We start from the raw sequence: 22974 nt of genomic DNA on the forward strand, positions 1-22974 counted from the left end.
AAGTGTGCTACTGGCGTTAAAGCGGATGTTTAGAACCGAGTACGGTAAGAAGCCACCAACGAGGAAGGTCATTTACCGCTGGCACAACAAATTCGTTGCCACGGGTTGCTTGTGCCCGGCAAAGAGAAGCGGACGTACCGTGGTGAGTGAAGTGAATGTGGAGAGTGTACGAGAGACATCCATAAAGATTCCAAAGTAATCGGTGCGTCGTGCATCTCGTGAACTCGAAATGGCTCCAGTGACAGTGTGGAAAGTCCTGCAACAGAAGCTGTTGATGAAACCATTCAATTTGGAGCTAATGCAGGAGCTCAATGACGACGACAAAGTCAAGCGTTTTGAGTTTTGTTCACAGTTGCAACAATTGAATGAGGATGGCATTGTTGATCACTTAACTTTATAAAATAATTGAAAAGCCACGATTGCTTCCATCGTTTATTAGACCACCGGTTTCAGCACTCTGAAGGTGCCATCATCAGATCTGAAACGTGGATTAACATTTATAAAACGATGTGGACATCATGGCACATAAGGCCGACCATCTGATAAAATCATTGTCACAACCAATAAAAAATAACATAAAACTGCTCTCATGGTCGTTCTTTCCATAAAATATAAAACTGAAATCACAGATGAAACTACCACGGCTCGCCTAAAGCCAGTCGGCATCATCACTGATGACGAAAACTTTTCACACTAATGGGAAAGTGAAGAGGGATAATTGTAGAATTTGGAGTACAAAACGTCCACACGAATGCATTGAATTTGGTCTCCTTGGTGGCCGAGCGGTTCTAGGCGCTACAGTCTGGAACCGCGCGACCGCTACGGTCGCAGATTCGAATCCTGCCTCGGGCATGGATGTGTGTGATGTCCTTAGGTTAGTTAGGTTTAAGTAGTTCTAAGTTTTAGGGGACTAATGACCTCAGAAGTTAAGTCATATAGTGCTCAGAGCCATTTTTCATTGAATTTGAGCGTGATTCCCCAAAGGTAAATTTTTTTTTGTGCCTTGTCACGTCGAAAACTGCCACTGGATATTCCTACTTGGACATGTTCCAGCAATGGCTGGTGCCCCGAATGCAATCGGACTCTCCGTTTATCTTTCAGCAGGATGGGGCTCCAACCAATTTTCTTCGTGAAGTTCGTGGTTACCTGAACACGGTGCTGCCACATCGATGGGTCGGCCGTGCTACAGAAGGGGACAGGTGTTTCATGAAATGGCCTCCCCGATCACCAGATCTCACTCCGTGTGACTTTTGTCTGTGGGGACACATTAAAGATCTGGTGTATGAAGCGCCTCTATCACGTGATGTAGCAGAGCTCCGGGAGAGAATACAGAGATACAGTCGACGATGCCATGCTGGGACGAGTATGGCAAGAATTCGATTACCATATTGACGTGTACCGGGTCACTCATGGTTGGCATATCAAATGTTTGTAAAAAAAAAATACGTTCAGAGTTTCTCTTCAAAATGCAATATGTATGACATCTTTACAATGTTTAGTTCTTGTGAAAAAATAATTGAAAGTGTAATATTCTCTGAACTAACGTCGGAAGGAAACTAATATTCTGTCTCGATGTACAGGGTGACACACGGGAGACGGACAGTTTTTAATGAAATAATACTGAGCCAAATTTAAAATTAATGTATGTTTATTTACACAAAATCAAAGCTCATTATTTGCCATTTTAGTTAAGAAAGTTATTTGTGAAAAATAAAGTCTTCAAGGTGATGTCCATCATTCGAATGCAGGAAGTCTCTTCTCAGAATCCTCCATCACATGGACTAAAATCTCTGCAGGGATGGCAGCAATGTCTTGAATGACTGCATTCTTCAACTTGTCCAGATCTCGTGGTTTGTGGTTATAGACACAGTTCTTAAGGTACCCCCACAGAAAAAAGTCACATACTGACAAGTCGGGAGACCTGGGAGGCCAAGGAACATTGCCAAAACGTGAGATAATCCGGCCAGGAAACATCTGTCTAAGAACTGACATTGAAGTGTTTGCAGTGCACGATGTTGCCCCATCCAGCTGGAACCAAACGCGTTTTAAAGGGATTCGTTGTCTTCTTAGTTCTGGTTTCAAGAATGTTCCAAACATACAAATGTGATGATCCAAATTAACAGTAACTGTGGCCCCATTCTCTTAAAAAAAAAAAAAAAAAAAAAAAAGGTCCAATAATGCCAACAGAGCCAAGAGCACACCAGACTGTCACTTTTTCTGAGTGTAGAGGACGCTGGTGGATAAGGTGTGGATGCTCTGGAGCCCAGTATCGTAGGTTTTGCTTATTCACGGTCCCGTTTAAATGAAAATGAGCTTCATCGCTCATCAATAAAATTTCATTTTCAATCGATTCCAAAATCACTCGCATTCTGTAAGCGAAGTCTTCTCGTATAGCAAAATCAGTTTCCTTAAGTTGTTGGACAATGAGCATTTTGTAGGGACGGAATCTTAATTCTTTACGCAGAATTCGTCTAACGGATTCACGATTGATTCGTTCCTCACTAGCATGACGTCTAGCTGGCCGTCCTGGACTTCTGAATGCCGCTTGCCTCACCCTTTCAACATTTTCTAGTGTCGTTATTCTGCGTCTCGGGCCAGGATGCTTCTTGTCCAGTATGTTTCCAGTTGATCTGAAGTTTTCCATCCATCTGAGGATTGTGTTACAGCTCGGAACAGCTCCAAGTCGACCGACATTAAAACGCGCACGAAACAATCGTTGCGTAGCAATGATAGATTCACCACTTTTCACGAAACTGTCACAGACAAACACTCGACGTTGCAAGTCCCACTGCTCCATAGTGACTGAGTAAATGAAATGGCGTCTTGTGTGGATCAGAACTACCACCACCACGACCACCTCCCACCAGCGCACCCTCAGTACTACGCAGTTCAAAACTGTCCGTCTCCCGTGTGTCACCCTGTACTACTCGAAGAACAGTTCCAAACTAACAGTAGCCTACTAATTATTGCCGCAAACTCTTCTTGTGTGGTATCTCGGTACACAAGAGGGACACAGAGACTGTAGTGCAGGGAACTGTGGCTGTGACGCAGGAGACGGTGACAGAGGGATGATGAGTTGGGCTGAACGAGTGATGCGTATGGGCGACCTACAGCGATGTTCTAGTGGGTGTGAGTGAGTTCCAGCTTGTGGGACTTAAAAGTGAGTTGCACGTAAAAAAAGCGCGAATATGTTGAAATAGATACATATAGTGAAAATAGTAGATGTTAACGTATTATCCAAGAGCATAAGCGATAGATCTATTGCCAAGATGTACGCGTGAGTGACCGCTGCGAGGCAGCTAACACTGAGGCAGAGTGCGTGTGTAACAAACAGCTCAATGCTAGGTCGCGCAATAGTGGGCAGTCGTTGCTCGGGAGTAGAAGGAATATCGCGCCGGAGGCTGGAAGTGTCTGTTGCGATGCTCCGGAGTGGTCAGTCGCTTAGCATTACATATTCAGTGTAATAATTGCAGTGTTGTGTATTAATGATTTATGGAAGAAATAAGTTTTGAAGTAAAATTAATTAACAAAATGCTACAAATATTATTATAACTTTTTATGAAGAATCTTTTGACGTATTGTTACATCGATCTATCGATCTACAATAAGGTAATCAATACTCATGTATTTATGCGCTTTCGCTGTAGAACGAATTTGAATGAGGCCAGCTTTGTATGTATCCCCAAGCTTTTTTATTGTATTTTTTTGTAAAGATCATTTGTTTGCGTAATGTAATTTTTATGATATGGCTTAACAATTGCAGGTCAGTTTCGCAATATAGTAATATTTTCAAATAAGATATGTGATGTAATAAAATAGAAGTGATGTTGTTATTCAATGGAAAAGTTGGAATTTGAGATTTTGTTTACCGTTTTATCAATCACAATTCGCGTAAGAATCAATGATTGACCATTGTCATAAGATATTGCTTTATGAAATGAGAATAGTCTTTACTTGCAGTTTCGCGTGGCTTGAGGCAGTCACAGCTAGCGTGCTATTGATTAAGAAATTGCATTATCGTCTTTCTAATTACTTCTTGATCGTAGATACAATCATACCCGGTTGTGAAGTTATTGTTATGACAAAACTACTTCCTAAGGGACCAGAAAGTTCTTAATGGCACAAAAACAAGTATAACATCACGCAAAAAGGAAATTCAGAATTACAGCTGATGCAAGAAGACGATAAAACTTTTTTTTAATGTAACACGCGCATTGGACTGCTGACCTTGTCTGTTATCTTAGCAAAATGCATAATTAAAATGAAAATAACACTGAGGATATGATAGGAATGGGCACTGTTAAATGATTCAATATTTCGAGAACAAATATTAATTATAACTAAAACATATATCGTACTTTATACTTAGTACAACTACGACGGTAGATTTTTATGTCCGTTTCATGTCCATTGTGCGCTCTTTTATATAGCCATTGTTCTCTTGAGTCGCCACGATAAGTTATAACAGTTCTTCTTTTTACACGTCACTCAAACTTAGACGGAACACGTTTCTATACATTTAGTAAAAATTAGATCAGACCGCCACAAATCTGCATCCGTCTTATTTAAGAAAAACAGTGCAAAGGTCCCAAAGTTCGAGTCTCGGTCGGGCAGACAGTTTTAATCTGCCAGGAAGTTTCATATCAGCGCACACTCCGCCGCAGAGCGAAACTCTTTCTGGAAACATCACCCAGGCTGTGGCTAAGCCATGTCTCCGCAGTATCCTTTCTTTCCGGAGTGCTAGTTCTGCAAGGTTTGCAGGAGAGCTTCTGTAATGTTTGGAAGGTAGGAGACGAGATACTGGCAGAAGTAAAGCTGTGAGTAGCGGAAGTGAGTCGTGCTTCGGTAACTCAGATGGTAGAGCACTGCCCGCGAAAGGCAAAGGTCCCGAAGTTCGAGTCTCGGTCGGGCACACAGTTTTAATCTGCCATGAAGTTTCATATTAGCGCACACTCCGCTGCAGAGCGAAACTCTTTCTGGAAACATCACCCAGGCTGTGGCGAAGCCATGTCTCCGCAGTATCCTTTCTTTCAGGAGTGCTGGTTCTGCAAGGTTCGCAGGAGAGCTTCTGTAAAGTTTGGAAGGTAGGAGACGAGATACTGGCAGAAGTAAAGCTGTGAGTATTGGGCGTGAGTGGTGCTTCGGTAGCTCAGATGATAGAGCACTGCCGGTGAAAGGCAAAGGTCCCAAAGTTCCAGTCTCGGTCGGGCACACAGTTTTAATCTGCCAGGAAGGTTCATATCAGCGCACACTCCCCTGCAGAGTGAAAATCTCATTCTGGAAACATCCCCCAGGCTCTGGCTAAGCCATGTCTCCGCAGTATCCTTTCTTTCAGGGGTGCTAGTTCTGCAGGGTTCGCAGGAGAGCTTCTGTAAAGTTTGGAAGGTAGGAGACGAGATACTGGCAGAAATAAAGCTGTGAGTAACGGGCGTGAGTCGTGCTTCGGTAGCTCAGATGGTAGAGCACTGCCCGTGAAAGGCAAACGTCCCGAAGTTCGAGTCTCGGTCTGGCACACAGTTTTAATCTGCCAGGAAGTTTCATATTAGCGCACACTTCGCTGCAGAGCGAAACTCTTTCTGGAAACATCACCCAGACTGTGGCTAAGCCATGTCTCCGCAGTATCCTTTCTTTCAGGAGTGCTAGTTCTGCAAGGTTCGCAGGAGAGCTTCTGTAAAGTTTGGAAGGTAGGCGACGAGATACTGGCAGAAGTAAAGCTGTGAGTAGCGGGCGTGAGTCGTGCTTCGGTAGCTCAGGTGGTAGAGCACTGCCCGTGAAAGGCAAAGGTCCCGAAGTTCGAGTCTCGGTCGGGCACACAGTTTTAATCTGCCAGGAAGGTTCGTATCAGCGCACACTCCGCTGCAGAGTGAAATTCTCATTCTGGAAACATCTCCCAGGCTGTGGCTAAACCATGTATCCGCAGTATCCTTTCTTTCAGGAGTGCTGGTTCTGCAAGGTTCGCAGGAGAGCTTCTGTAAAGTTTGGAAGGTAGGAGACGAGATACTGGCAGAAGTAAAGCTGTGAGTAGCGGAAGTGAGTCGTGCTTCGGTAACTCAGATGGTAGAGCACTGCCCGCGAAAGGCAAAGGTCCCGAAGTTCGAGTCTCGGTCGGGCACACAGTTTTAATCTGCCATGAAGTTTCATATTAGCGCACACTCCGCTGCAGAGCGAAACTCTTTCTGGAAACATCACCCAGGCTGTGGCTAAGCCATGTCTCCGCAGTATCCTTTCTTTCAGGAGTGCTGGTTCTGCAAGGTTTACAGGAGAGCTTCTGTAAAGTTTGGAAGGTAGGAGACGAGATACTGGCAGAAGTAAAGCTGTGAGTACCGGGCGTGAGTCGTGTTTCGGTGGCTCAGTTGGTAGAGCACTTGCCCGCGAAAGGCAAAGGTCCCGAGTTCGAGTCTCGGTCGGGCACACAGTTTTAATCTGCCAGGAAGGTTCATATCAACGCACACTCCGCTGCAGAGTGAAAATCTCATTCTGGAAACATCCCCCTGGCTGTGGCTAAGCCATGTCTCCACAGTATCATTTCTTTCAGGAGTGCTAGTTCTGCAAGGTTCGCAGGAGAGCTTCTGCAAAGTTTGGAAGGAAGGAGACGAGATACTGACACAAGTAAAACTGTGAGTACCGGGCGTGAGGCGTGCTTCGGTAGCTCAGATGGTAGAGCACTTGCCCACGAAAGGCAAAGGTCCCGAATTTCGAGTCTCGGTCGGGCACACAGTTTTAATCTGCCAGGATGGTTCGTATCAGCGCACACTCCGCTGCAGAGTGAAAATCTCATTCTGGAAACAACCCCCAGGCTGTGGCTAAACCATGTATCCGCAGTATCCTTTCTTTCAGGAGTGCTAGTTCTGCAAGGTTCGCAGGAGAGCTTGTGTAAAGTTTGGCAGGTAGGAGACGAGATACTGGTACAAGTAAAGCTGTGAGTACCGGGCGTGAGTCGTGCTTCGGTAGCTCAGATGATAGAGCACTGCCGGTGAAAGGCAAAGGTCCCAAAGTTCCAGTCTCGGTCGGGCACACAGTTTTAATCTGCCAGGAAGTTTCATATCAGCGCACACTCCGCCGCAGAGCGAAACTCTTTCTGGAAACATCACCCAGGCTGTGGCTAAGCCATGTCTCCGCAGTATCCTTTCTATTCGGAGTGCTAGTTCTGCAAGTTTCGCAGGAGAGCTTCTGTAATGTTTGGAAGGTAGGAGACGAGATACTGGCAGAAGTAAAGCTGTGAGTAGCGGAAGTGAGTCGTGCTTCGGTAGCTCAGATGGTAGAGCACTGCCCGTGAAAGGCAAACGTCCCGAAGTTCAAGTCTCGGTCGGGCACACAGTTTTAATCTGCCAGGAAGTTTCATATTAGCGCACACTTCACTGCAGAGCGAAACTCTTTCTGGAAACATCACCCAGACTGTGGCTAAGCCATGTCTCCGCAGTATCCTTTCTTTCAGGAGTGCTAGTTCTGCAAGGTTCGCAGGAGAGCTTCTGTAAAGTTTGGAAGGTAGGAGACGAGATACTGGCAGAAGTAAAGCTGTGAGTAGCGGAAGTGAGTCGTGCTTCGGTAACTCAGATGGTAGAGCACTGCCCGCGAAAGACAAAGGTCCCGAAGTTCGAGTCTCGGTCGGGCACACAGTGTTAATCTGCCATGAAGTTTCATATTAGCGCACACTCCGCTGCAGAGCGAAACTCTTTCTGGAAACATCACCCAGGCTGTGGCTAAGCCATGTCTCCGCAGTATCCTTTCTTTCAGGAGTGTTGGTTCTGCAAGGTTCGCAGGAGAGCTTCTGTAAACTTTGGAAGGTAGGAGACGAGATACTGGCAGAAGTAAAGCTGTGAGTACCGGGCGTGAGTCGTGCTTCGGTAGCTCAGACGATAGAGCACTGCCCGCGAAAGGAAAAGCTCCCGAAGTTCCAGTCTCGGTCGACACACAGTTTTAATCTGCCAGGAAGGTTCATATCAGCGCACACTCCGCTGCATAGTGAATATCTCATTCTGGAAACATCCCCCAGGCTGTGGCTAAGCCATGTCTCCGCAGTATCCTTTCTTTCAGGGGTGCTAGTTCTGCAGGGTTCGCAGGAGAGCTTCTGTAACGTTTGGAAGGTAGGAGACGAGATACTGGCAGAAGCAAAGCTGTTAGTACGGGGCGTGAGTCGTGCTTCGGTAGCTCAGATGGTAGAGCACTGCCCGCGAAAGGCAAAGGTCCCGAAGTTCGAGTCTCGGTCGGGCACACAGTTTTAATCTGCCAAGAAGTTTCATATTAGCGCACACTCCGCTGCAGAGTGAAACTCTTTCTGGAAACATCACCCAGGCTGTGGCTAAGCTATGTCTCCGCAGTATCCTTTCTTTCAGGAGTGCTAGTTCTGCAAGGTTCGCAGGAGAGCTTCTGTAAAGTTTGGAAGGTAGGAGACGAGATACTGGCAGAAGTAAAGCTGTGAGTACGGGGCGTGAGTCGTGCTTCGGTAGCTCAGATGGTAGAGCACTGCCCGCGAAAGGCAAAGGTCCCGAAGTTCGAGTCTCGGTCGGGCACACAGTTTTAATCTGCCAGGAAGTTTCATATTAGTGCACACTCCGCTGTCGAGTGAAAATCTCATTCTGGAAACATCCCCCAGGCTGTGGCTAAGCCATGACTCCGCAGTATCCTTTCTTTCAGGAGTGCTAGTTCTGCAAGGTTCGCAGGAGAGCTTCTGTAAAGTTTGGAAGGTAGGAGACGAGATACTGGTAGAAGTAAAGGGGTGAGTACCGGGCGTGAGTCGTGGTTCGGTAGCTCAGATGATAGAGCACTGCCCGTGAAAGGCAAAGGTCCCGAAGTTCCAGTCCCGATCGGGCACACAGTTTTAATCTGCCAGGATGTTTCATATCAGCGCACACTCCGCTGCAGAGTGAAACTCTTTCTGGAAACATCACCCAGGCTGTGGCTAAGCCATGTCTCCGCAGTATCCTTTCTTTCAGGAGTGCTAGTTCTGCAAGGTTCGCAGGAGAGCTTCTGTAAAGTTTGGAAGGTAGGAGACGAGATACTGGCAGAAGTAAAGCTGTGAGTACGGGGCGTGAGTCGTGCTTCGGTAGCTCAGATGGTAGAGCACTGCCCGCGAAAGGCAAAGGTCCCGAAGTTCGAGTCTCGGTCGGGCACACAGTTTTAATCTGCCAGGAAGTTTCATATTAGTGCACACTCCGCTGTCGAGTGAAAATCTCATTCTGGAAACATCACCCAGGCTGTGGCTAAGCCATGACTCTGCAGTATCCTTTCTTTCAGGAGTGCTAGTTCTGCAAGGTTCGCAGGAGAGCTTCTGTAAAGTTTCGAAGGTAGGAGACGAGATACTGGCAGAAGTAAAGCTGTGAGTAACGGGCGTGAGTCGTGCTTCGGTAACTCAGATGGTAGAGCACTGCCCGCGAAAGACAAAGGTCCCGAAGTTCGAGTCCCGGTCGGGCACACAGTTTTAATATGCCAGGAAGTTTCATATTAGCGGACACTCCGCTGCAGTGTGAATATCTCATTCTGGAAACATCCCCCAGGCTGTGGCTAAGCCATGTCTCCACAGTATCCTTTCTTTCAAGAGTGCTAGTTCTGCAAGGTTCGCAGGTGAGCTTCTGTAAAGTTTGGAAGGTAGGAGACGAGATACTGGCAGAAGTAAAGCTGTGAGTAACGGGCGTGAGTCGCGCTTCGGTAGCTCAGATGGTAGAGCACTGACTGTGAAAGGCAAAGGTCCGGAAGTTCGAGTTTCGGTCAGGCACACAGTTTTAATCTGCCAGGAAGTTTCATATTAGCGCACACTCCGCTGCAGACTAAAACTCTTTCTGGAAACATCACCCAGGCTGTGGCTAATCCATGTCTCCGCAGTATCCTTTCTTTCAGGTGTGCTAGTTCTGCAGGGTTCGCAGGAGAGCAGGAGAGCAGGAGGGCTTCGAGTCTCGCTCGGGCACACAGTTTCAATCTGCCATGAAGGTTTATATCAGCGCACACTCCTCTGCATAGTGAAAATCTCAATCTGGAAACATCCCCCAGGCTGTGGCTATGCCATATCTCCGCAGTATCCTTTCTTTCAGGAGTGCTAGTTCTGCAATGTTCGCAGGAGAGCTTCTGTAAAGCTTGGAAGGTAGGGGACGAGATACTGGCAGAATTAAAGCTAGGAGTAACGGGCGTGAGTCGTGCTTCGGTAGCTCAGATGATAGAGCAATGCCCGTGAAAGGCAAACTTTCCAATGTTCGAGTCTCGGACGGGCAGACAGTTTTAATCTGCCAGGAAGGCTCATATCAGCGCACACTCCGCTGCAGAGTGGGAAACTCAGTCTGGAAACATCCCCCTGGCTGTGGCTAAGCCATGTCTCCGCAGTATCCTTTCTTTCAGGAGTGCTAGTTCTGCAGGGTTCGCAGGAGACCTTCTGTAAAGTTTGGAAGGTAGCAGACGAGATACTGGCAGAAGTAAAGCTGTGAGTAACTGGCGTGAGTCGTGCTTCGGTAGCTCAGATGGTAGAGCACTTGCCCACAAAGGCAAAGGTCCTGAATTTCGAGTCTCGGTCGGGCACACAGTTTTAATCTGCCAGGAAGGTTCATATCAGCGCACACTCCGCTGCAGAGTGAATATCTCATTCTGGAAACATCCCCCAGGCTGTGGCTAAGCCATGTCTCCGCAGTATCCTTTCTTTCAGGAGTGCTAGTTCCGCAAGGTTCGTAGGAAAGCTTCTGTAAAGTTTGGAAGGTAGGAGACGAGATACTGGTAGAAGTAAAGCAGTCAGTACCGGGCATGAGTCGTGCTTCGGTAGCTCAGATGATAGAGCACTGCCCGTGAAAGGCAAAGGTCCTGAATTTCGAGTCTCGGTCGGGCACACAGTTTTAATCTGCCAGGAAAGTTCATATCAGCGCACACTCCGCTGCATAGTGAATATCTCATTCTGGAAACATCCCCCAGGCTGTGGCTAAGCCATGTCTCCGCAGTATCCTTTCTTACAGGAGTGCTAGTTCTGCAAGCTTCGCGGGAGAGCTTCTGTAAAGTTTGGAAGGTAGGAGACGAGATACTGGCAGAAGTAAAGCTGTGAGTAACGGGCATGAGTCGTGCTTCGGTAACTCAGATGGTAGAGCACTGCCCGCGAAAGGCAAAGGTCCCGAACTTCGAGTCTCGGTAGGGCACACAGTTTTAATCTGCCAGGAAGGTTCATATCAGCGCACACTCCGCTGCAGGGTGAAAATCTCATTCTGGAAACATCCCCCAGGCTGTGGCTAATCCATGTCTCCGCATTATCCTTTCTTTCAGGAGTGCTAGTTCTGCAAGTTTCGCAGGAGAGCTTCTGTAAAGTTTGGAAGGTAGGAGACGAGATACTGGCAGAAGTAAAGCTGTGAGTAACGGGCATGAGTCGTGCTTCGGTAACTCAGATGGTAGAGCACTGCCCGTGAAAGGCAAAGGTCCCGAAGTTCGAGTCTCGGTCGGGCACACAGTTTTAATCTGCCAGGAAGTTTCATATTAGCGCACACTTCGCTGCAGAGCGAAACTCTTTCTGGAAACATCACCCAGACTGTGGCTAAGCCATGTCTCCGCAGTATCCTTTCTTTCAGGAGTGCTAGTTCTGCAAGACTCTCAGGAGAGCTTCTGTAAAGTTTGGAAGGTAGGAGACGAGATACTGGCAGAAGTAAAGCTGTGAGTAACGGGCGTGAGGCGTGCTTCGGTTGGTCAGATGGTAGAGCACTTGCCCGCGAAAGGCAAAGCTGCCGAAGTTCGAGTCTCGGTCGGGCACACAGTTTCAATCTGCCATGAAGGTTTATATAAGCGCACACTCCGTGTGCATAGTGAAAATCTCATTCTGGAAACATCCCCCAGGCTGTGGCTAAGCCATGTCTCCGCAGTATCCTTTCTTACAGGAGTGCTAGTTCTGCAAGCTTCGCGGGAGAGCTTCTGTAAAGTTTGTAAGGTAGGAGACGAGATACTGGTAGAAGTAAAGCAGTCAGTACCGGGCATGAGTCGTGCTTCGGTAGCTCAGATGATAGAGCACTGCCCGTGAAAGGCAAAGGTCCTGAATTTCGAGTCTCGGTCGGGCACACAGTTTTAATCTGCCAGGAAGGTTCATATCAGCGCACACTCCGCTGCAGAGTGAATATCTCATTCTGGAAACATCCCCCAGGCTGTGGTTAAGCCATGTCTCCGCAGTTTCCATTCTTACAGGAGTGCTAGTTCTGCAAGTTTCGCAGGAGAGCTTCTGTAAAGTTTGGAAGGTAGGAGACGAGATACTGGCAGAAGTAAAGCTGTGAGTAACGGGCGTGAGTCGTGCTTCGGTAACTCAGATGGTAGAGCACTTGCCCGCGAAATCAAAGGTCCCGAAGTTCGAGTCTCGGTCGGGCACACAGTTTTAATCTGCCAGGAAAGTTCATATCAGCGCACACTCCGCTGCAGAGTTAAAATCTCATTCTGGAAACATCCCCCTGGCTGTGGCTAAGCCATGTCTCCGCAGTATCCTTTCTTTCAGGAGTGCTAGTTCTGCAAGGTTCGCAGGAGAGCTTCTGTAAAGTTTGGAAGGTAGGAGACGAGATACTGGCAGAAGTAAAGCTGTGAGTATTGGGCGTGAGTGGTGCTTCGGTAGCTCAGATGATAGAGCACTTGCCCCCGAAAGGCAAAGGTTTTGAAGTTCGAGTGTCGGTCGGGCACACAGTTTTAATCTGCCAGGAAGGTTTATATAAGCGCACACTCCGTGTGCATAGTGAAAATCTCAATCTGGAAACATCCCCCAGGCTGTGGCTATGGCATATCTCCGCAGTATCCATTTTTTCAGGAGTGCTAGTTCTGCAAGGTTCGCAGGAGAGCTTCTGTAAAGTTTGGAAGGTGGGAGACGAGATACTGGCAGAAGTAAAGCTGTGAGTAACGGGCGTGAGTCGTGCTTCGGTAGCTCAGATGTTAAAGTACTGCCCGTGAAAGGCAAAGGTCCTGAATTTCGAGTCTCGGTCGGGCACACAGTTTTAATCTGCCAGGAAGGTTCATATCAGCGCACACTCCGCTGCAGAGTGAATATCTCATTCTGGAAACATCCCCCAGGCTGTGGTTAAGCCATGTCTCCGCAGTTTCCATTCTTACAGGAGTGCTAGTTCTGCAAGTTTCGCAGGAGAGCTTCTGTTAAGTTTGGAAGGTAGGAGACGAGATACTGGCAGAAGTAAAGTTGTGAGTAACGGGCGTGAGTCGTGCTTCGGTAACTCAGATGGTAGAGCGCTGCCCGCGAAAGGCAAAGGTTCCGAACTTCGAGTCTCGGTCGGGCACACAGTTTTAATCTGCCATGAAGGTTTATATAAGCGCACACTACGCTGCATAGTGAAAGTCTCAATCTGGAATTATCCCCCAGGCTGTGGCTATGCCATATCTCCGCAGTATCCTTTCTTTCAGGAGTGCTAGTTCTGCAGGGTTCGCAGGAGAGCTTCTGTAAAGTTTGGAAGGTAGGAGACGAGATACTGGCAGAAGTAAAGCTGTGAGTAACTGGCGTGAGTCGTGCTTCGGTAGCTCAGATGGTAGAGCACTTGCCCGCGAAATCAAAGGTCCCGAAGTTCGAGTCTCGGTCGGGCAGACAGTTTTAATCTGCCAGGAAAGTTCATATCAGCGCACACTCCGCTGCAGAGTTAAAATCTCATTCTGGAAACATCCCCCTGGCTGTGGCTAAGCCATGTCTCCGCAGTATCTTTTCTTTCAGGAGTGCTAGTTCTGCAAGGTTCGCAGGAGAGCTTCTGTAAAGTTTGGAAGGTAGGAGACGAGATACTGGCAGAAGTAAAGCTGTGAGTATTGGGCGTGAGTGGTGCTTCGGTAGCTCAGATGATAGAGCACTTGCCCCCGAAAGGCAAAGGTTTTGAAGTTCGAGTGTCGGTCGGGCACACAGTTTTAATCTGCCAGGAAGTTTCACTGTAGATTGTTTGTCCTCGTTGCACCGCTCCATTACTACCAAAGTCAAGTCTTTCACGATATTATTAAAGTTTTAGAATCATGGAAATTAGCCGGCCGATGTGGCCGTTCCAGGCGCTTCAGTTTGGAACCGCGTGACCGCTACGGTCGCAGGTTCTAATGCTGCCTCGGGCATGGATGTGTGTGATGGCCTTAGGTTAGTTAGGTTGAAGTAGTTCTAAGTACTAAGGGACTGATGTCCAAAGGAGTTAAGTCCCATAGTGCTCAGAGCCATTTTTGAAACATGAAAATTGGGTGGGACCAAGTCGGGACTGTATGGAGGACAGTGAAACCAACGTGTTCGATTTATGTGGCGAGTATGGTCTGACATTGTCTTGCTGAAGGAGAGGGTGGTCTTTTGGAATTCGAGGTTTGAGTTATACACACATCAAAAGAAGCTTTGCATCACCCCTGTTTCCAGAACTCCTGAACAGGAATTAAATATACCATTGCACCATTGCAGAGAGAGAGAGAGAGAGAGAGAGAGAGATAGAGATAGAGAGATAGAGAGAGAGAGAGAGAGAGAGAGAGAGAGAGAGAGAGAGGGGGGGGGGGGTTGAGGGCTTATCAGATGACTCGAGAACGTTGAAAAAATATCGAGGAATACCTCCACTGCCATACTTGAACACATGCTCTAAAAGAAAAGATTGCGGCACACGTGTGAAATCTCTCTGTCTTCCTCCACTACTCTGAAACATTTGCATGCATAAACAAACAACGTAAAGTGTTTAACACGTCAATACATTTGCAGATGGTGCTTTAAACAATTTGCCCGAAATACACTCGCACACATAACACTTCACTCTCTTCTTAGGTGCACGTGGGACGGTAATACATTAAGGCAAAATACATTCGAAAATAAAAAAGAAAATTGCATCGCTAAATTAATTACACCGCGTCTAAACTCTGAAGACGATACGGCAAAATATCGTTAAATACACTATCACAGTAGTTTTCTACACGAGGCACCGTCGTAGCTGCAGACTCTGAAAGTGGCGCCACGTCCGCGGGCGGAGTTCACCACAGTGTGTGGAGTCCGCAGCTGGTGGTCCAGTGTCTATTGTCGCTGCCTCTGGATCACGGGGTTCGATTCCCGGGGGGGTTGGGGATCCTCTCTGCCCAGGGACTAGGTGTTTGTGTTGTCGCCGTCATTTCATCATCATCATTCGTGACAATGGCTAGATTAAATTGTGCAAAAATTGGAGTGTGAAGAAATTGGGAGTTTGTACGGGCGCTGATGACCGCGCAGTTGAGCGCCGCACAAACCAAACATGACGACGAACCAGAGTGCTGTGCAGACCACAAGCCGGGGGTTTCTTTCGGATGGATCCACAAGCGCGCCAAGACCGTAGCCGGCCAGACCAGCACCAACTTGTGATGCGAGCTGAGACCATCTCACGACACGAAATTAAAATCAAAGTCAGTAATATATTCATACGTATTCCTTATTTAATAGTGGCCATTGTCACGGACATCTTCATCTTCATGGAAGCCTATGAGCAAACGGCCCAGCTTCTGCTCCGTTACGTCGCAGTTGTTGGCTACGATATGTGGACGACGCATTCGTTATCTGGCCTCACGATGAAGCGGAATTGGGAAACTTCCTCCAGCACTTAAATAGCCTGCACAAAAATGTAAAGTTCACATATGAGACTGAAAACAATGGTACCTTGCCATTTCTGGATGTGGAAGTATACAGAGCTGCTGAATTTAAACTGGGACACAAAGTGTACCGGAAACCGACGCACACTAATCGGTACCTGCACACGGAGAGCCACCACCTCCCAGCTCAAAAGTATTCTGTTCTGCATACGTTAACTCCCCGAGCCTACCTGATAAGCGATGAAAATAACATCAAAGAAGAATTAAAGGAGCTACAAAGCTACAACACACGTTTCGTGCCAACGGCTATGATATCATAAAAAAGGTTGCTAAAACCAAAGGGAGCAGAACACGAGAAGAAGGCAAAGAAAAAGAAGCTTCCACTGGTACACTTACCATATGTAAAAGGCGTCAGTGAACGACTAGGCAACGTCCTTCGCCGACAAGGTTTCAAACCGATTTTTCGAAGCAGTCACAGGATCCACGAAATGATAGGTTTCACCAAGGATGTAGTCAACAGTCTTAACACTACAGGTGTTTACGAACTACGGTGTGAGTGCAGAGCTGCCTACATAGGAGAAACAGGGAGACCTGTCAGCTTACGAGTAGCAGAACACGAATGTACGATTACAACAGCATAACAAATCGGCGATAGCGGGACACCACCGTGACTGTGGACAACCTATCAGGTTCCAGGAAGCCCGAGTACCGGCGAAAGAATCGTGGATGCGGGAACGCAAGATACGGGAGGCGATCGAAATTATTAAGCAGCCTGACAACATCAACAGAGAAGATGGCTACAAACTCCCGGCGTCCTGGCTGCCGGCCATCCCAGTCCAACGGGCCTCGGGGCAGAAACTACCCGGGACACGGACGTATGTGCACAAACAGTTGTAGAGCAACTCTCAGTCCACTTCCGCGCACACCAGGAGGAAGACTTGCCGACCAGAAGCCGAACGCTGATTGGCGGACAGCTACCAATCGTTGACGACATGGACATCCACGAATAGCCTCTTTCCTTCTATCTTCCCTTACGTCATGACTAGCCAATCATATTAGAGGGCCAATTAAAAGTTTTACAACAGTGACATCAGACATCGATAGTCTGTAATACATAGAAGCACCTATCCCCATGCAAAACCAGTCGTGCCTGAGAAAAGCCGTTGCAATCCTGCCGAAACGTCTGTTTTAGTTTATTATTGTTTTCAGTTTTTAGCAATGACGCGGCATAATACCCAGAAGAATTTTAATCACTTATTTAATTTGTTTGCGGGAGACGGGGTTCCCCCACTTCTGTAGACATTATGACTGCAACCCAGATCATTGCTCCCCGTGGCATAATAACTGTAAGCACAAGGGAATGGAATGAAGTGTGATATAGTAGCCACCATCTGGAGCCTCCTGCGTGTGTGCCTATCGTCAGGGCGTCGCCACGAAGGTCAGCACAGCCCAGTGTCCTAGTTACAGATCACGTTACTACATATCACAGACGACGGACCGGATATCGGTCTCCTTTGATCTCGTGGCCACCAAAGAAAGCGTCAGGTGGCGGTATTCTGTTGATCAGCAAAATCCAGACTCGCTTCCCGTCTCTGTCGCTCCCTACTTGTCTGTGTGAACTGACGTCTCCAAACACGAAGACGGAGCTTTTCATCTCTCCTCAGAATGCTGTATTCCTATTGGCAAATGCAGGTGACAATAGAAAGCTGACGCAGTTTCGATATCAAAAATAGAGTGAAATAATCCATTTGCACTGCCCTGTCAAATTAATTGTTTAACAATTTACAGGAGTCAAACAGATTGCTTAAAACACTCACTTCCACCTTATGATGATCGTCCTTCCTAATATTTTCAACGTTTGAGTATCACACGCAAACATTATGTAAACCAAGTAATAAAATTTCCGCCACAAACATCGTAGCGCTAAATATATCCGAGGTCTGGTGCGCGCCCTCCTCCACCACAACGTTTCCACTAAACATATCTGCTGGAAAAATATCCTGACGTTCACACAAACTCGCGATCACGAAGCACGCGCCACTTGCTGTCGGGCGCCGCACTTGTTCGCTGCGCCGCACAGAACGCATGCGCGCGCAAGACAACTATCGGAAACAATAAGTTGATCACTCGAGAATTTGATATCGCGATTGGTTTTTGAATTGGCTCTCTCCGCTATATTCGGGAGGATGGTTCAAAAAAAGAAGCCGTGTGAGGGAGCACACTGACATGTATTTCCTGTTTGCACGAATATTCAAATACTTCTGTTGTGCTTCTTCTAATTAATTCTATTTTCGTATATGTAATGCAGATGACGAAGAGATTGTAGATATGTATAATATGATGAAATAAAAGAAATTATTCAAATACTTACCGGAGACGAAGATTTAATACTGGTGGGGCACTGGAATTTCGATAGTAGGAAAAGGAAGGAAAGGAAAAATGGTAGGTGAATATGGACTGGGGGAAGGGAATGAAAGAGGAAATCGCCTGCTAGAATTTGGCACAGAACATAATTTAATCATAACTAGTACTTTAATTAAGAATCACGAAAGAAGATTTCAGATTGAACATAACGGTAACACAGAGATTTTGGAACCAGATTTCGAAATGTAAGGCATTTCCAGGGGCAAATATGGACTCTGACCACAATTTATTGGTTACGAACTGTAGATTAAAACTGAAGAAACTGCCAAAAGGTAGGAAATCAAGGGAATGGATCAAGGATAAGTTGAAAGACCAAAGGTTGTTGAGAATTCCAGAGGTATCATTAGGCAACAACTGACGAGAAAATGGCAAGGGAATACAGCAGAAGATCAATGGGTAGCTTTGAGTGATGAAATAGTGAAGGCAGCAGAGCATCAAATAGGTAAAAAGACAAACTCTGGGCCGGCTGGAGTGGCCGAACGTTTCTAGGCACTACAGTCTGGAACCGCGCGACCGCTACGGTAGCAGGTTCGAATCCTGCCTCGGGCATGGATGTGTGTGATGTCCTTAGGTTAGTTAGGTTTAAGTAGTTCTAAGTTCTAGGGGACTGATGACCTCAGCAGTTAAGTCTCATAGTGCTCAGAGCCATTTGAACCATTTGACAAACTCTAGTAGAAATCCTTGGGTACCACAGGAATACAACTGATGAAAGGACGAAACACAAAAACGCAGTAAATGAAACAGGATAAAGGGAATACAAACGTCTAAAAAACGAGATTGACAAGAAGTTCAAAATCGCTAAGCAGGAATGGCTAGGGGACGAATGTAAGAATTTAGAAAGCATATTTCACTATCTGAAAGATAGATACCGCCTACAGGAAAATTAAGAGGCCTTTGGAGAAAAGAAAAGCAGCTGCATATATATCAAGAGCTCAGATGGAAAACCATTCCTATGCAGTGAAGGGAAAGCTGAAAGGTGGAAGGAGTATGTCTCTGCACGGGAGATGTACTCGAGTGCAGTATTATAGAAACGTAAGAGGACATGGAGGAAGATGAGATGGGAGATACGATATTACGAGAAGAATTTGGCAGACCACTGAAAGATCTAAGTCCAAACAAGGCCCCGGGAGTCGACAACATTCCGCAAGAATTGCTGTTAGCATTGGGAGAGCTAGTCATGACAAAACTCTTCCATCTGTACGCAAGATGTATGAGACAGGCGAAATACCCTCAGATTTCAAGAAGAATATAATAATTCCACTTCCAAACAAAGCAATTGCTGACAGGTGTGAATATTACCGAAATATAAGTTTAATAAGTCATGGTTACAGAATGCTAACACGACTTCTTCACAAAACTGGTAGAAGTCGACCTCGGGGAAGATCAGTTTGGATTCCGTGAAATGTAAGAACACGTGAGACAATATTGATCATAAGACTTCTCCTAGTACATAGTTTAAGGAAAGGCAAATCTACGGCTATACGATTTGCAGACTAAGAGAAAGTTTTTGACAATGGGATATTCTGAAGGTAACAGGGGTAAAATACTGGGAGCGAAAGGCTGTTTACAATCTGTGCAGAAACCAGACGGCAGTTATAAATGTCGAATGGCATGAAAGGGAAGCAATGGTTGGGAAGGGAGTGAAACAGGGTTGTAGCCTATCCCCAATGTTATTCAAGCTGTACATCGAGCAAGTGGTAAAGGAAACCAGAGACGAGTGGAGGGTCTGAACCAGAGGTGTGACCGTGTAGGTTGCAGTTCCTCGACTTGCGTCATAGGGCGGTGGATTTTCGGGTTCGCTCAGTAGTTCAATGGTCTACTAAACACGAGAAGCTGTTACATGGCTATCGAGGGGTGTGTGGAGTGGACAGTGTCGTTTTCTTAGGTCCGAGGGCCTCGGATAACTACAGAAAGGGCATCAGTCTAAAAGGGCTCAGGGTGAACACAGGAAGAGGGTAGACCTAGTAACAATCGGTCCTGCACTTGTAAAATGTCGCAATTGTGTTGAGAAGGAGCCAGAACTCAAAGTGCTAATAGAAAGCGCTGGAGCTCAAATCGTTATAGGTAGGGAAAACTGGCTAAAGTCGGCGGTAAGTTCAATCTACATTTTTAGAAAGGAGCTGGCCGTGTTCAGGAAGGATGGATGAAATACAGTTGGTGTTGGTGTGTTTATAGCTGTGCAGAAGTAGTTTACCTCGCAGAGAAATTGAAGTAGGCAGTTCCCATGAGTTAGCGTGGATTGCGGTTATACTTAAAACCGGAATAAATTAATAACTGTTTCCTTTTACCGACCTCCCTAGTCAGATGATACATTTGCTAAACACTAAAAAGAAGACTCGAGACTCATTTAAAATCGGTGGTAGGCATAGAACGTCGTCCGAAATCGTATTGGATGCGTTTTGAGAATGTTATTTTGAACACCGTTCAGCAGTCCACTCGCTGTGTAAATGGTTGCGAAAACATACTTGGCCTCACAGCAATAAATAGCCTCAAGCAAATATCGAGCAATATGACGGACACAGGGATTAATGTCCACAAGGTCGTTGTAACATGACTGAATACCGTAACATACAAATCCACCAAAAATTACCGCAAAGTATATCTACATGAAAAAGCAGATAAAAATTTCCTTGGCACGTTCCTAAGAAACAGTCTCCACTTCTTTCAATCTGATTATGTAGGTGTTGACAAAATTTGGCTTGAATTCAGAGAAATACAGTCGATGGCAATTGAGAGATCTATATTCCAAATAAATTATTAAGAGATGGTACCGATCCGTCGCGGAGCGTAGAAGGCATTGCAGAAGCAACTGAAAAACCATTCCGAATTGAAAAGAACGCAAAATCCTCGAGATAGCCGAAGTTTTGCACAAGTTGGAAATTCAGCACTATCTTCAATGTGAGATGCTTTTAATAGTTTCCACAACGAAAAATCTGTCCTGGAATCTGGCAGAGAACCCAAAGAGAGTGTGGTCGTTTGTTAAGTACACTATCGGCAAGACGCAATCAATACCTTAACTGCGCGATAACAATGGTAATGTTACCATGACAGTGCCACTAAAGCACGGTTTTCCGGAATGCCTTCACCAAAGAAGATGAAGTAAACATTACAGATTGCGAATCAAGAACAACTGCCGATATGAGTACCTTAAACGCAGATATCCTCGGTCTTGTTAACCAGCTTAAATTACTTAATACAGGCAAGGCGTCCGATCCAGATTCAATATCAGTCAGTTTTCTTTCAGGATACGCTGATGCAGTAGCTTCATTCTGAGCAATTATATACAACCGCTCGCTTGTCGAAAGATCCGTACCTAAAGACTGAAAAGTTGCACAAGAAAGGAAACTGGAGTAATCTGCTCAGCTACACACCCACATCATTAACGTCGGTTTGCAGTAAGATTTTGGAACATATACTGTCTTCGATCATTGTGAATCATCTCGTACAAAATAATCTGCTGACGGATAGCCAACACTGATCAGGAAATATCGTTCTTGTGCAACAAGACTGGCTCTTTTTCTCACGAAGTAATATGTGCTGTCGACAGGAGATGTCAAATTGATTCCACATTTTTAGACTTCCAGAAGGCTGTTGACACGTTTCCTGACTAGCTACTTGTGCCGGTCGCGGTGGTCTAGCGGTTCTAGGCCGCGCAGTCCGGAACCGCGCGACTGCTACGGTCGCAGGTTCGAATCCTGCCTCCGGCATGGATGTGTGTGATGTCCTTAGGTTAGTTAGGTTTAAGTAGTTCTAAGTTCTAGGGGACTGATGACCACAGATGTTACGTTCCATACTGTTCAGAGCGATTTGAACCATTTTTTTAGCTACTTGTAATCAAATTGCATGTCTAAGGAGCATCGTATCAGATGTGGGACTGGATTCGTGATTTCCTGTCAGGAAGGTTGGTAATAGTTGACGTCATCGAGCAAAACAAAAGTGATGTCTGGCATTCCCCAAGGAAGTGTTACAGATCCCCTTCTGTTGTTCCTTATCTAGCGGCTGGTTATAATTAAACTTTCCCTATTTAACGTACTCGTACGGTAATTAGTTTCCATGTTATAACATGTTAAATAGGGAATGTATAATTATAACCACTCGGTATAGAAACGATTTAGGAGAAAATTTGAACAGCTCTTTTAGACTGTTTGCAGATGACGTTCTTATTTACCATTTCTAAAGTCATCTCCTGATCAAAATCAATTTGAAAATGATTTAGACGATATATTTGTATGGTGCAAAAAGTAGCAATTGACTCTAGTGAAAAGTGTGAAATCGTCCACAAGAATGCTAAAAGGAATCAGTTAAAATTCGGTTACACCATAAATCACGCATGTATAAGTACTTACGGATTACAATTACGAATAGCTTGAACTGGAATGATCACATAGGTAATGTGCGAAGCAAAGACTGCGACTTATTGGCACAAGACTTAGAAAATGCAACAGGTCTACTAAAGAGATTGCGTACACTACATTTGTTCGTCTTCTTCTGGAGTATTGTTGGGCGGTGTGGGATCCGCACCAGGTAGGACTGGCGAAAAGTTCAAAGAAGGGCAGCTGGTTTTGTATTAGCGCGAAATAGGGGAGATAGTGGGACGAATATGATACGCGAATTGGGGTGGCAGTCATCAAACCAAAAGGCCTTTTTCTTTGCGACAGGATCTTCCCATGAAAACTCAAGCACCAACTTTCTCCTCACAGAGTGAAAATATTTTGTATGGAGAACTGATGATCGTAATAAAACAAGAGAAATCGGAGCTCGCAGGAAATGATTTAAGTGCTCGTTTTTCCCGCGCACTATTCGGGAATGGGATGATAGAGAATAGACTTGTAGGCATTTCGTTGAACCCTTCTCCAGGCACTTAATTGTGAATATCAAAGTGATCGCGTAGGTGTGAATGTACACAGCCATCGTACCAGCAGCCATCGCAGTAATCGCCGAGTGTGGCGGTGTGCGTGCATAAACAGAGCCAGAACTGTCAGTGACTCCAGAGACAGTCTGGAACTACTCTTAGATCAGTCAGTCACCGTTCACTGAGTTAGGTTTGGACAGGGTTCATAATTT

Source organism: Schistocerca serialis, chromosome 9 (genome assembly GCF_023864345.2).
Source record: "Schistocerca serialis cubense isolate TAMUIC-IGC-003099 chromosome 9, iqSchSeri2.2, whole genome shotgun sequence".
In the NCBI taxonomy this organism is placed as follows: Eukaryota; Metazoa; Arthropoda; class Insecta; order Orthoptera; family Acrididae; genus Schistocerca; species Schistocerca serialis.